The sequence below is a fragment of the Centrocercus urophasianus genome, unplaced genomic scaffold (assembly GCF_019232065.1).
Source record: "Centrocercus urophasianus isolate 14NV4802_14NV808 unplaced genomic scaffold, USGS_Curo_1.0 seq_32, whole genome shotgun sequence".
NCBI lineage: Eukaryota > Metazoa > Chordata > Aves > Galliformes > Phasianidae > Centrocercus > Centrocercus urophasianus.
This window is the reverse complement of record NW_024884889.1, coordinates 7900412-7913290: the sequence shown is the minus strand read 5'-3', so window position 1 is coordinate 7913290 and position 12879 is coordinate 7900412.

Here is a 12879-nt window from a genome sequence, read left to right as displayed (position 1 = left end):
AGGCTTATGCTGAAGGCTGAGATGGCAGAAGATGCTTATCCGAGATGAACTCCCTCTTTGACACCACACTTCTGAAATACCTTGTTCTCTGTCTTATTTATACCCGAGTGCAATGAAACAGTAAAATCCTAAGCACAAGTAGTTTCAAGGCATTATCTGTCTGTAGTCAAACCTATCCTCTTGTACATTCAAGGTAACTCCTGTGTATTCAGGGTTCGAGTCAATTCTATGGAAGACAGTGACTTGCAGAGGAAAACTCAATTTTTTTTTACAATTATGCTTTTCTCTCAGATGGTGGTGAGGCATGGAATGGCTGCACAGGGAGGTGGTGGAGTCGCTGTCCCTGGCAGTGTTCAAGAGGAGTCTGGACGAGGAGCTGTGAGATCTGGGTTAGTGCTTGTGGTAGCAGTGGTGATGGGAGGGCGGTTGGACTGGATCATCTTTCAGGTCCTTTCCAACCTTGTGATGATTCTACGATTCTACAGTTCTGGGCTTGCTTTCCCTTGCAGTGGAAAACCGCAGTTCTTGAGCTTTTGTGACATATCAACACAGAGAAGTTTAAGAGCTTGTCTTTCCATACGTTGCCAACTGTGTTACTTGTGTCCAGCTTAATTTATTTCAAACCTTAGGGTGTTTTCTTCAGCTGCATGGAGCACTGATACCGACTGACTTATGCAATTAGGTGTGCTATCATTTACAGTGCAGCTGAGTTCCAACAAAATGCGTCTGGGTTTTACGTTTAACTTCTGCTTGCTCACAGAGACTGGGCAGGCTCGAGCATATGACTGTGTAATCCAATGAAGGATTATTCTCACTGGCCTTACATTCTCTTGTTCAGGATTTCAAAGTAGCACAACTATAGAAACAACAGGAATAACAGGATGCAATATAAAATAATGAATGTGTCCAAGGCCGTGAGTTACGGTGGCTGTGGGAACCATAAATTTGCATTTCCTGACTTCTGAGTGTTAAGATGGGCTTTGAATTCCTCGTCGTGCTACTGTTAATGTAGTTTAGCACAATGAATAACTTTCCTGCTGCTCTTCTCTTTCTTCTAGATTCTACCACTGATTTCACTAGGCTCTGTGGGTGAATGAACAAAACTCTCACTTTACACGTGGCCAATTCTTGCTCCACCCGATTTAATGAATCCAGGTCATACTTTCAATATGATAACCCTCGGTTTAAAGTTAAGGTGGGTGATGAGAAGATAGTGGGCCTAGACTCGACAACTGCTTCTGGAAGAGTTTTGATCTTAACAGGAACACACGTTTCCTTGTTTACCTCTTTGATTCAGAATGAATGTTTGAAACAGTGATGTTGAGGAGAAAAAAATCTTCTGCCTTCACAAAACCCTTAATAATCTTTAAGTCGTTAGTACAGGGATATAAAAGAGACTTGAAGAATGAGCTTTTACTGCCTGACCCATTTCCTTTCTGGAATGTTGGCTGATGCAGCTGCAGAGTTCCCTGCTGAAATTATACTCTTGACACTGCTTCAAAAGAGCGTAAAAATATTCGGTGTTCTTGATACTTCTAAGGGCACTTCAATTTCTCTCTTTTCCCTGTTTTGTCTGTTGTCCTACTGTCGTGAAGTGGAAAGAGTCCCTTTTGTTTTGTCCCATAAATATCTAATTTGTCCACCTTAATCGTGGGTGGTCACTTAATTAGAAAAAAAATTCTAGCCTACAATTGCATATTATGTGCCTAGTTCAGAGTATTTTGTTTTAATGTGGATAGGGAATCGGAGTTACAGAAAGATAATGCAATGCTGGATATGGTGTGGTAGTATTTAGCAGAATACTAGCTTTGGTAATTCCGGTAATCATATATTCTTTGGAGTCCGTTTCATTTTATTGCATCTTCTTAATTTTGCCACTCCTAGCACTCACGCTCGCTGGACCAGTGCAGAATTGATCAAATGCTCAAGTTGCCAATAATCGCATTTGTTAGGATGCGAGATCATACGGTGAGGGTGTACAATTACACAGGAGATAATACCTTAATTCTATGTACTTTCATTTTATTACAAGGATGCAGTTGCTACTCTACTTTTTTCACATTAACTTCCTTTTTCCACTTGAGTTCCATCTGTTAGCTTTATGCCACTAAAGCATCATATCTTACCTTGGTTCACAGCACTCCTCTTCCTGTGTCGAATCAATGTTTCTGATGTTTTCAGCTCTGCTCTTTGTTTTAGTTAAACTTTAGACAGTTGGGAGCTTGTGTTATCACTTCTCTTTTCTTTGTTGTGTCACACTTTGGAGTTTTGTATCGTTTCCTAGAGTTTCCCCAATGAAAAAGTGAATGCCCCAGTGTCAGTGTTATTCCTTAAGCAATAAGGCTTGTGCTGCATGGCTGTCAGTTTCTCACTAATATTTTTCAAACTGTCACCATATTGATGGACCACAGAGGTCACAGCCTGAGCCAGTATGTGAGCACGTGAGTGGCCAGAGTGGGGGGAGCCTAGATCCACCCTTCCTCTCTCTCCCCATCTCAGCAGTGCTTCCAGGAGAATGTATGCAGTCAGAGTCTGCATGGGTCTTCCCTCACTTTCCAGTGAAGAGTTTGAACCAGAGAAGGCTGCATTCCTCCACTCATTCTTTTTTCATGAAGTGTTGCTGGGAGGGGTGAGTTAATTCCTCTTTCTTTGATATCTTACTCTTCTATAGCACCTGCCTTTTTTTTTTTTTTTTTTTAAAATCCTTTCTCCTCTTCATTGAAATTGAGACTTTTAGGATTGCTTTCCTGCAAGGCTGCTCCATTTTATTAATCAGTGCCTGGATTAATCTTCAGATCTGCTCATCGTAGCCTAAGCAGCAGGTACGGGCTCTGCAGCTTTGTTGGAAAAAAACATCCCATTCTTTCTAATTGCAAACTAAAAGAATGGAAGAAGCATAGATTAGACTAGTCAGGCTCATGAGGTGACAAAGTGTCCTCTCAGTTTACACACTACAGAGTCTGAAGGCTAACATAACTCAGCTCTGACTTCTTGCCGCATTTTTTTTCTTTCCTAATGACTCCATCTTGCTGAACAAGAATAAGATCTCTCTGAGTTACGCTGGCTTGTTAGAGCAAAGTCTGACCTTCGCTCTTTGACCTCTGAAGAAAGAGAAAATGAAAAGAAAAATATTCTCTTTTGTGAGGACAAAAAGAAAGCACTAGCTACATTGTTTTAACCAAATACTCACCAGAGATTAAAAGGAAATGTCAAAGGAGTTAAGCAGTGCTAAACCTGGAATGACTTGAAAATCAGTGCTTCAGATTGATCTGGAAATTTAGGCTTCAATTGTGTTTTTCAGGAAATACCTTAACTGTATTCAGAAAAAGTTAGGCGTGTTTGTGAAAATGTATTATATATACTTTTCCAGGTTTTCTCATTGGTTGTTTGGAAACAACAAGAGAAAAAGAACACGTGTTAATGTAGATTTGCAGGATTGGGTTGAAAGGAACACTGCAACAGCATTTTACAAAAAGAAATCAGATTGATTCACTGTTCAGTTTAATGGTGGCTACACGTTTCCATGTCCCTGTGAATTATAAAACACTCTCGCATTTTTGATTGCAGCTTTATTCTTCTTGAATTGTTTGCAATCTCCTAGACAGAGGTGATGGAGTCATTGACCCTGGAGGTTTTCAAGGAACGTTTGGATTTTGTGTTGAGGGACATGGTTTGGTGAGTACTATTGGTGACAGGCGGATGGTTGGACTGGATGATCTTGATGGTCTTTTCCAACCTTGATGATTCTGTGATAAATGAGTATTTCCTTTTTCTATTCAAATATATAAAATGAATATATCTTATAATAGAAAAAGACTTTTAGCAGTGCTTTAGTCTGTTCCCAACATCGTTTTCCTGATATGAATTCATAAAAAAGAGAATAGTTCTGAAGAACGCTTTGCAGTACGCAAAACGGAGAACATCTTCTTGAGCAGCTACCGTGAAAAATTGCTGCCTTGAGTCAGTCCACGTAGTTTTTTCTTGTGTCATTGAAGACAATGCAAAAAGTGTATTTCTAACACTGAACACGTGGTATATTTTGTTTATTGTGGTCACTGTATGAAAGGGCGGATTGCCTGTCCCACAGGTGCATAAAATCATAAGTTCATAGGATTTTGTAAAGGTCTTAGCCATAGGAATTTTGTGTATCTCCCAAGATAGATGTGATGTGGCAGAGACCTGTACAACCTCTCTGGGTCAAGTATTCAAGTGCTCAATTGCTGCCACTGTCAAAAATACTAGGAAATTTTAAAAACAGGCAGTATACTATTCTTTCCACAGTATAGCTGATATCTTGGAACAGAAGGAGGATGAACTAGACTGTAAGATATTCTGAATCTGTCTGTATACAATTTAGGTTGTGACCATTACTTAAAACAACACATTTATTTTTATTTTGAATTTTAATTACTGCAGGAAACAAATCAAGAAATCTCCAGAAGTAAAGGTAACTGCTCTCTATTTTCAAAATATGGTGATTCTTGTAACTGTCAAAAATTTGACATTTGTTTTTAGGAAAACAACAACAACAACAAAAAGCAAAACATATATATATATATATATATATATATATGACTGTGAAGTATTTGGTATTTGAAATGACAAGTATATATCCAGGAGAGGGGAACGAAATGTACATATCTAAAGTACTATTTCTGGATAGCTTTGATACTAGCAAACAGGGCTGAGTGCTATGTTTTATACAAGATTTACTGTGTCTTCTTATTCAATTCACAAACTAGACCATGGGAACTTGTTATACTTTAATGAAACATTGGTACACTTTAGCTTTCTATTCTGTACAGCTGTAATTGGATGTAATGATAATTTATTCACAAATGATTTGTGTCCTTGGTAGGATGTCTTTCAAAAGTAGTTGTGCTTTTATATAAGTTTTTTGTAGTTTCACTGCACCTAGCTGTATCTACCTTATGGGCTCTGCACTGGGGCTGCTTCTGTTTAAGATCTTTATTAACAATCTTGATGAGGGGATTGAGTGCATCCTCATTGAGTTTGCAAATGAACACCAAGTTGGGAGAAAGTGTTGATTTGTGAGAGGGGAGAAAGGCACTACAGAGGGACATGGATAGACTGGATTGATGTGCCAAGGTAAACTGCATGAGTTTCAACAGGGCCAACTGGCAGATCCTGCATTTTGGCCACAGCAGTGCCAGGCAACCCCACAGACTTGGGGAGGAGAGGCTGGAAAGCTGCCTGATGATGGAAAGGGACCTTGTTGTACTGATGGACAGTGAGCTGAACATGAGCCAGCAGTGTGCCCAGGTGGCCAAGAAGGCCAATGGCATCCTGGCTTAGATCAGGAATGGTGTGGTGAGCAGGACCAGGGAAGTCATCCTGGTCCTGTACTTGGCACTGGTGAGGCCTCACCTCGAGTGCTGTGTTCAGTTTTGGGCACCTCATTGGAGGTGCTGGAGCAAGTCCAAAGAAGGGCAACAAGGCTGGGGAAGAGCTTGGAGAATATGGCCTATGAGGAGAGACTAAGGAACTGGGGCTGTTCAGTCTGGAGAAGGGAACTGAATGGTGCTTACAGCGAGAGTGGGGTTGGTCTCTTCTTTCTGGTGAAGGTGACAGGAGGAGTGGAAATGGCCTTAAATTGTATCAGGAAATGTTTAGGTTAGATATCAGGAAAACCTTTTTTTTACAGAAAGGGTTGTTAAGCACTGGAATGGGCTCCCCAGGGTGGTGGTTGAGTCACCATCCCTGGATGTGTTTAAGAACTGTTTGGATGTGGTGCTCAGGGACATGATTTAGCGGAGGGCTGTTACAATTAGGGTAGGATGGTTGGGTTCTGGTTGGACTTGATGATCTTTAAGGTCTTTTTCAACCTGAGCAATTCTGTGATTCTATGACTCAATTCTGTAGAAACATTTGAGAATTTTAGATGATTATTGTTTTTTTGTTGGAGCAACAAACTTATCTACTAGTGCTTGACAAAATTAAAGTGTTATCCTATATCAGTGTGTAGAACCCACTGCAAAGGAGTTCGTAGACTCATAGAATCAAAAAGGCAGAAAATGCCTGTAAATATGAATGTATATATATATATTGATTGGCACAATGGAAATAGTGATGACAAGTAACAATCACATCCTTCAGACAGGCAAAGCTCATCTACAGCCTGATAATGGAAGGAGGAGGAATGACATTAATTTTAGTACAAAAATAATTTTAGTGTTTGCTTTAGCCAAGGGGCAAAAGAGATGAACTAGTCCTCCAGACTCTGTGGCTGGGAGCTTATAGAGCAGCCTCAGTTCTCTAACGTGCTTATGCTAAATATATGACGTACTGGAGTTGTTCTTACTGGTAGCCTTAATATATGAGGTACAGATAAGAATCATCCATGTTTTTTCCTGTTTCCCTTCAAAAGGCTGGGATTTGATTTACCCTGTTGTAGAATCATGGAATAGCTTGGAGCTTGAGTTGGAAGGGATCCCAAGGATCATCAAGTTCCAAACCCCATGTCTTCTACACGGATATCCTGGGAAATACGTGAATGAAAAAGCATTCTAAAAATTTGAGAAAGTTTGTTATTGTTGTGAATGAATGTGTCATTGCAGCAATGGACTAACGTACATATATGTACAAAAAAAAAAAAAAGCAAAAAAAAGTTCATTTATTTGCTTGCCTACAACTTATGTATGAAATGCAGTCAAAGAACACATTGATATTATTTCCTTTTTGCTTAATTGAACTGAATTGAAATAAGTGTCTCTCCAGCTGAGTTTTGCATGGTACATTGATTTTTTCCAATGGCAGAAGAAATGAGTGATCCAAATTTGCTTTGAAAAAAAAAAACAAAAATAATTGCTGTCCAAACAATGAAGCTGTCTTAGTCTCCTGTTCAATTCAAAGCTAAAATAAGAAGAAGCCATTCGTTAAAATAGAAATCAGAGAGTTGAAGTGTAAATAACTGTTTTTTCCAGTTCTCTGGAGGAATACGTATCTTGTTTAGGCATTGATTAAATACGATTTCTGGAAAAAGCAGTGGACAGAGAAGCAGTGACTCCTACTGAGACACTGCATAGAGGGCGCAGCTGGTGAAAACCCAGGCGGACTGGTGGCCCATTTAATTCAGCGCACAACTCTTTAAACCTTTTGATCAGTGCAGCTAGACATGGAACCAGCAAATTCATTAACCTGAAACCAGAGTAGTCAACACAGCTCCATAGCTCTTAACAGAGGTTCCCTCATTGTTGTCTCTGACAGTCTTGGAGGCTGGTAATGCTTCACATCAGGCCATGGCCATGGCTCCACATATGTCTTTTGCTGCCACAGGTGCTGAAACATTTGCCCTGAACTTGACTGTTCTGAGGTCCTGGACATTTTTGTTTCCTTCCTAGCTAATTGTGTGGCTGTACTTCAGACATACAGTTCTAACACCTTTTTCTCTTCTTCCATATGGGAAAGGTGAAACGATGACTGGAGCGTGAAGGTGCTTTTAGAAATTGAAGCTCACCTCTGATTTGCCTTCTCCTTAATATGTGCTTGCCAATATATGTTTGTTGCAATGGGAAGGCCTTTCGTTAAGCTCTTTTCCTGAAATCCTAGGTCACCTTTTTAGGATCAGCAGACTTGGTGGAACTGCTTCAAAGTTTGCCCATCTCAGATCCATCTCTTAGTTTCCCTTCTCTTCTTCCCTGTGTAACTAATCATTATATACATCTGGGTAGCATTTAAGCAGATTGGTCAACAGATAATTTATTGAATAGCATTTGTTTCATATTTCTTTGAACATTTTTTCTCCCTGCCTGAAATAACACTGTTTGAATACAGTAAAAATAAGTTTGAATAAAGCTAGCTGGAAGTCTGGATTCTCCTTCATTGAGAATTTATAGCTTCCCTCTCCATAAATAGGTGCTCACAAAAATTAAAGAATACTAACAATGAATAAGAACAGCAGAAGAGAGAAAGAATAACTGCTTCCCTTTCTCAGCGCTGTTTCAGAGGTGCTGAGTTGCTGACCTCAGGTTGTGACTGGTCAGAATGCAACAAGTTGTGTTACCACAGAGGAAATAGATAGTCATCACATTTTTATTAGAAACGTGTGCATCTCTCTCTATCTGCTTGGTTTTAGATTGAGATCTACTGAAGGAATTAATTTGTTTTCTGAGATGAATGAGTGAACATGTCAGCTGCGCCAGGAGAAGGAATTACTTTCCTGAAGCTGCCTGTCTGTCAGAGATTATCTGTCCCATTGGTTAAATAGCAGGGACTGCTGAGAAGTTGCATAGCCATTACAACTAAAAGTAGCCAGGTTCACATACACTTTTTAAATAGTTTATCTTTGATATCTTGGCTCAGGTTGTGCGTGTAGCCTTAGAAATTGTAGAAACAGATTTGCTACCAAATGTCGAGTGCTGTCCATGTCTGATTACAGATGCGCTAGAGATACAGCAAGCATGTCTTCTAATTCTGGTGGCTAAGGCTGATACAGAAAGTGAATGCATGGTAAAAAGTGGCTGGAGACAATGTGGAACAAAGACAACAGCCAAACTAAAGTGGAGGGAAAACTGTAGAAGGGAAGAAGTTATGCTACCTTGGGCCAGAAGAGGCAGGCTGGGCTGCTGCTGTGCGTACACTCTTTGCTCTTTTAATTCAAGAAATCTGACGAGGATGTATTACTTGGTTAATGAAACTCATTCAACATGGCTCCCAGGTTTCCTTTGGAGCTGGATGGAGGATGGTCAGTGTGATAAGAAGCAGGTATGCTAAACTGCAAGACACATTTTGGCATTATCAAATTCTGCGGCCCCACTTTCAGTGCATTTATAATGCACACTGTATCTAGAGCAGATTGCACTCATTCAACTTGTATTTAACCTGTCAAAAGCTCAGACCTGGGATAATGCTGACTGAATTTTGAACTTGCTGATCTTCTATTGCCAAGGGTATGTTAAAACAAATGCTTTTGCACAGTGCCTATTTCTGAACTGGAACCACACCATTTTATGATCTCTAGCGCTCAAGTGCTGTCACAAATATTAAAGTAACCTTGTTGCCAAATGGCTGTGAGCTTGAAAGTTTGACCTTTTTCTTTCAAATCTGCAGTTTGACTATGAAAAATGGCATTGGGATAACGCTTTATGACGATTAACAAAGAAAAGCTGAAAACCTTCCTTTCTTCAACTCAGTTTCTCACCTGGGTCACTGCAGACTGCAGTAACATTGAGCTTTTGTACCCAATCAGCGGTCTCCTGACAAAAGACTTAGCAAATAAAGCAAGGAGATAGAGATGGAGTAAACTACTTTTCAGCTTCAACCTCTTATTGCAAGTTGTGGACTGTATTTATTGGAAATTTTAGTGGTAACTACCCTGGTTTGGCTGCATAGTTTTAATTTCTTCCTGTAGGAAGATGACCCAGAATACAACTGCAACTCTGTACATGCTACTGCTGTTTTATTTCCCTTTCACAAAGACGTTTTCAGTGACCCACTGCATACTTCTGAACTAATCAGAGTACCTGCATCCTATGTGATTTTAGCTCTCTATCTGAAATAGAGGTGTTTTTTTTTTCCCTCTGTTACATCTTTTGCGTAATCCCTGAAGAAAGTGTTCAGCATGAGCAAAGAGTTAGAAACTTTGAAGTAAAATGAATCTACATAAGTTGATTTTTATGTCAACAGAGTAAAATGTGTAGAGTCTTTTGATTACTTGTTTGTTAGTTTGATGTACAAAAAAAAAAAAAAAAAAAAAAAGAAAGAAAAAAGATAAAAAGAAGGAATTACAAAGGAAGACATCATTTGCAATCTAAATAGTTGTGATGCTTTGTTATATAAAAGCTGTAGAAGACGATGTACCAGTGGACTTATACTCACCACTGAGACATAGACATTTCAAGTCCAGAAAGCCACAGTTAGGAACCTTGGTTTCGATCCTCTTATTTTGGATCTGACTGCTGTACTCAAGGTGTTTTAGAGGTTGAGTGCTGCTGAGATTTTAAATTGAAAAATGAAGTTCTCTAGTTTTAGGTGCTGTTACAGTAGTACTAATCTAATGAACTCCTGCTATCACAGTAAAATATTTGCAATCAGGAATGAGGACTACAAAATTTTTTGGGATCTTGCCAGCAATGCTCCAGAGATCAGCCACAATTCAGCTGTACTATTTGCTGTCCAGGAATTTTTTGTTTACTGGGTAGAACTGTTATTGACAGATGTCTGGGCTTTTCCCAAACAGGCCTGCAGAACCAGCCTAAAATAAAAGAAATCTTTCTTAGCTCCACAGAGAAAACTGGAGAATTAAGAGCAATAAAAGGAAAAGGATTTTGAGAGAAAAAGAAAATTTTGGGGAAGATATGAACCAACTGCTGGATAATCATACCTCTAGTCAAATGCAGGAGAGAGTAATAGAGTGGTTAAAGGAGCAGTTGTTGAAAAGTATATCCTTCATACTCTGTGAGCAGTTGATAGTGCTATTAGTCATTCCCTTTTCATTTTCATGAAATATGGAGCTGATTCAGTCACGTGGCAAACAAACATTTAAGCACTTGAAAATGTTACTGCCCTCATTCTATCAATGTAGGCTCTACAGCGTTATCATTAGAAATAGTTTGGAGGTCTTGTAAAGACCAGTCACTCCAGTGACATTCTGAAGGACTTAGATAGAAGGAAGAACCCTTCTGAAACTTTTCCATTCATGTTTGAGCAGAGAATAGGCCTTAGTGATTTAAACAACTGAATTCCTTCTTCTTCTTTTTTTTTTCCTAGTTTGATTTTCTTCATACTTGGATATAAGCAGAGACTGATTTCTCCCAGTTTGGTTCTTTCATTCAAAAGATAAAGACAAGTAACTGCAGTATGCACACAGTTAAATTATGTTGATTAAAAAAAAAAAAACACGGTGAGAAGATCAGTTTTATAGGTGGGGAGATCTCATACAGAGAAATTTAATGGTAAAATTTATTCCTAAATTTTCATGACACTTTCATTTTAAATATTTGTTTATATATGTAATGGTTTATGATTAAGAAAAGATATAATATTTGAATAATTATACAGAAGATGAAGATGGTATTCTGTTTTTCTAATCATGTCTTGACTACTGAATTGCCCAAACTTCATAAAGAGGATGGTGAATTGAGGACAATGAAAGAACAGATGAGTTCTTCTGGTTCTTTTGTTGTTAGTACTATGTCAGCTACGATAAAACAAGCACTAGCAAAATTACTAAGTGGTAACTGTGTTTGGGTAATGGGACAGAGAGCAGAGACTGTTGAAAAGTGATGGGGACTGCTGTGTTGTCTATTGCTAACCATAGAGAAGCGCCTACTTTGTAATGAAATGTGTTAGCAGCAAGTTTGTGTGATTTATTTTAAGCATTCAATATGTGCGTGCGTATCACTGATCGTTCCTACTGAACAGGTCAAGCCAAAGTTCCAGATGAAATGATTCACGCTTTAAATGGAGAAAATAGATGAAAAGTCACACATACAGACTTAGTACGCTCTCAACTTTTAGATGCCCTCATGGTTCAAATGCCAGTTACCTCAAGAAATGCAGTCCTGGTTTCCTTTGTTGTTTCCACTAGCAGAGATCAGAGAATTAAAGGCATCTGCCTGTCCAGGATGTCACCTATGAAGTTTTCTTTTTAACATCAATATCACATATTGGAATTACTAAATTTTGTCATTGGCCTTCTTCATTTCTGTTATGGGGTGCTTAAAAAACGGACTCCTTGACGTTTTCGTGTTCCAGCATGTGAAATTCATTACTCTGACATTTAATCAGTTCAAGATCACTGTCCCAATTTTTCTGACTCCAGTTGACCGACATCGTAAGTAGACCAACATCAGAGTAAAGGTACACTCCACAATTTGGCTTACAGATGAAGTACTGGAAAGTCTCATGAATTGGAGTCCTTAAGCACAGAGTTAATCTGAGTTTAGGTCCTACTGACTTCAGAAGGAGTACACTCTTTTTTCTTCCGTGTTTGATCAGAGAGATAAAGAACATCAAATCCTGGCCTTTTACGCATCTCTTTCTGGTTAGAGCCTTTGAAGACAAATGACCGGTATGTGATTACCAAATAACCTTTGTGTCGTTTTACAAGGAGCTCCACTACTCCCACTTATACTTAGAACTGGAAATCTTTCAAGATCACCAGCTATTACAGACAGAATGTGAATTTGCTAGAAGAGCCCAAGGGACAAACACAGGAGCTGATGTGCACAGAGTACACATCACTGCTAACAGGGGCCTTGATAGGATGCTGAGGGAGAAAAAAGGACATATTTAAGTGTCTGTAAAGATCAGCTGAAAAAAGTCAGACATTCGGAAAATTAGATTTCTGTATATAGTATGTCTTCCAGCAGGGATGAGATGTTGCTGAATGGGATATTGAAAAAGAACAGTACTGAAGATTACAAACATATTTGCTGCTTACAGATATGGGAGAATCTGGATCCTAAGAAGATCCACAGAAGTAAAGAAGCTGTCTGGTGTCTGATGCTCTTCAGAACTCGTGCGTGAATAATTAGTGGAAATCCCCAAACCAGATTAACAGGTAATACACTTAGGTGCTTTCTCAAGGGGAAATTCACATCCTCTGGGGTGTCTTTTCCCACTTCACTGTCAGTTATTCTGCATTTTATAAAAAGCCTGATGTAATTATCTTACGGTGACAAACTGCTATTTCATTTTCAGCACTTAAATGCCCTACTCACCAGGTATCGTTGTTTTACATGTGAAGTAAAAAGAAGCTGTAATTAATAGTAAGAGTCTTTCATGATTTCATTATACAGAATTGCTAGAGCATTTTTTCCATTACAATTTTTTCTTTTACCTAGAATTCATTTGTTTCATTTCTTTATGGAAGGTCGCTGATGACAGAGTAGTGTCTAGCTTCTTTTTGCAACACTG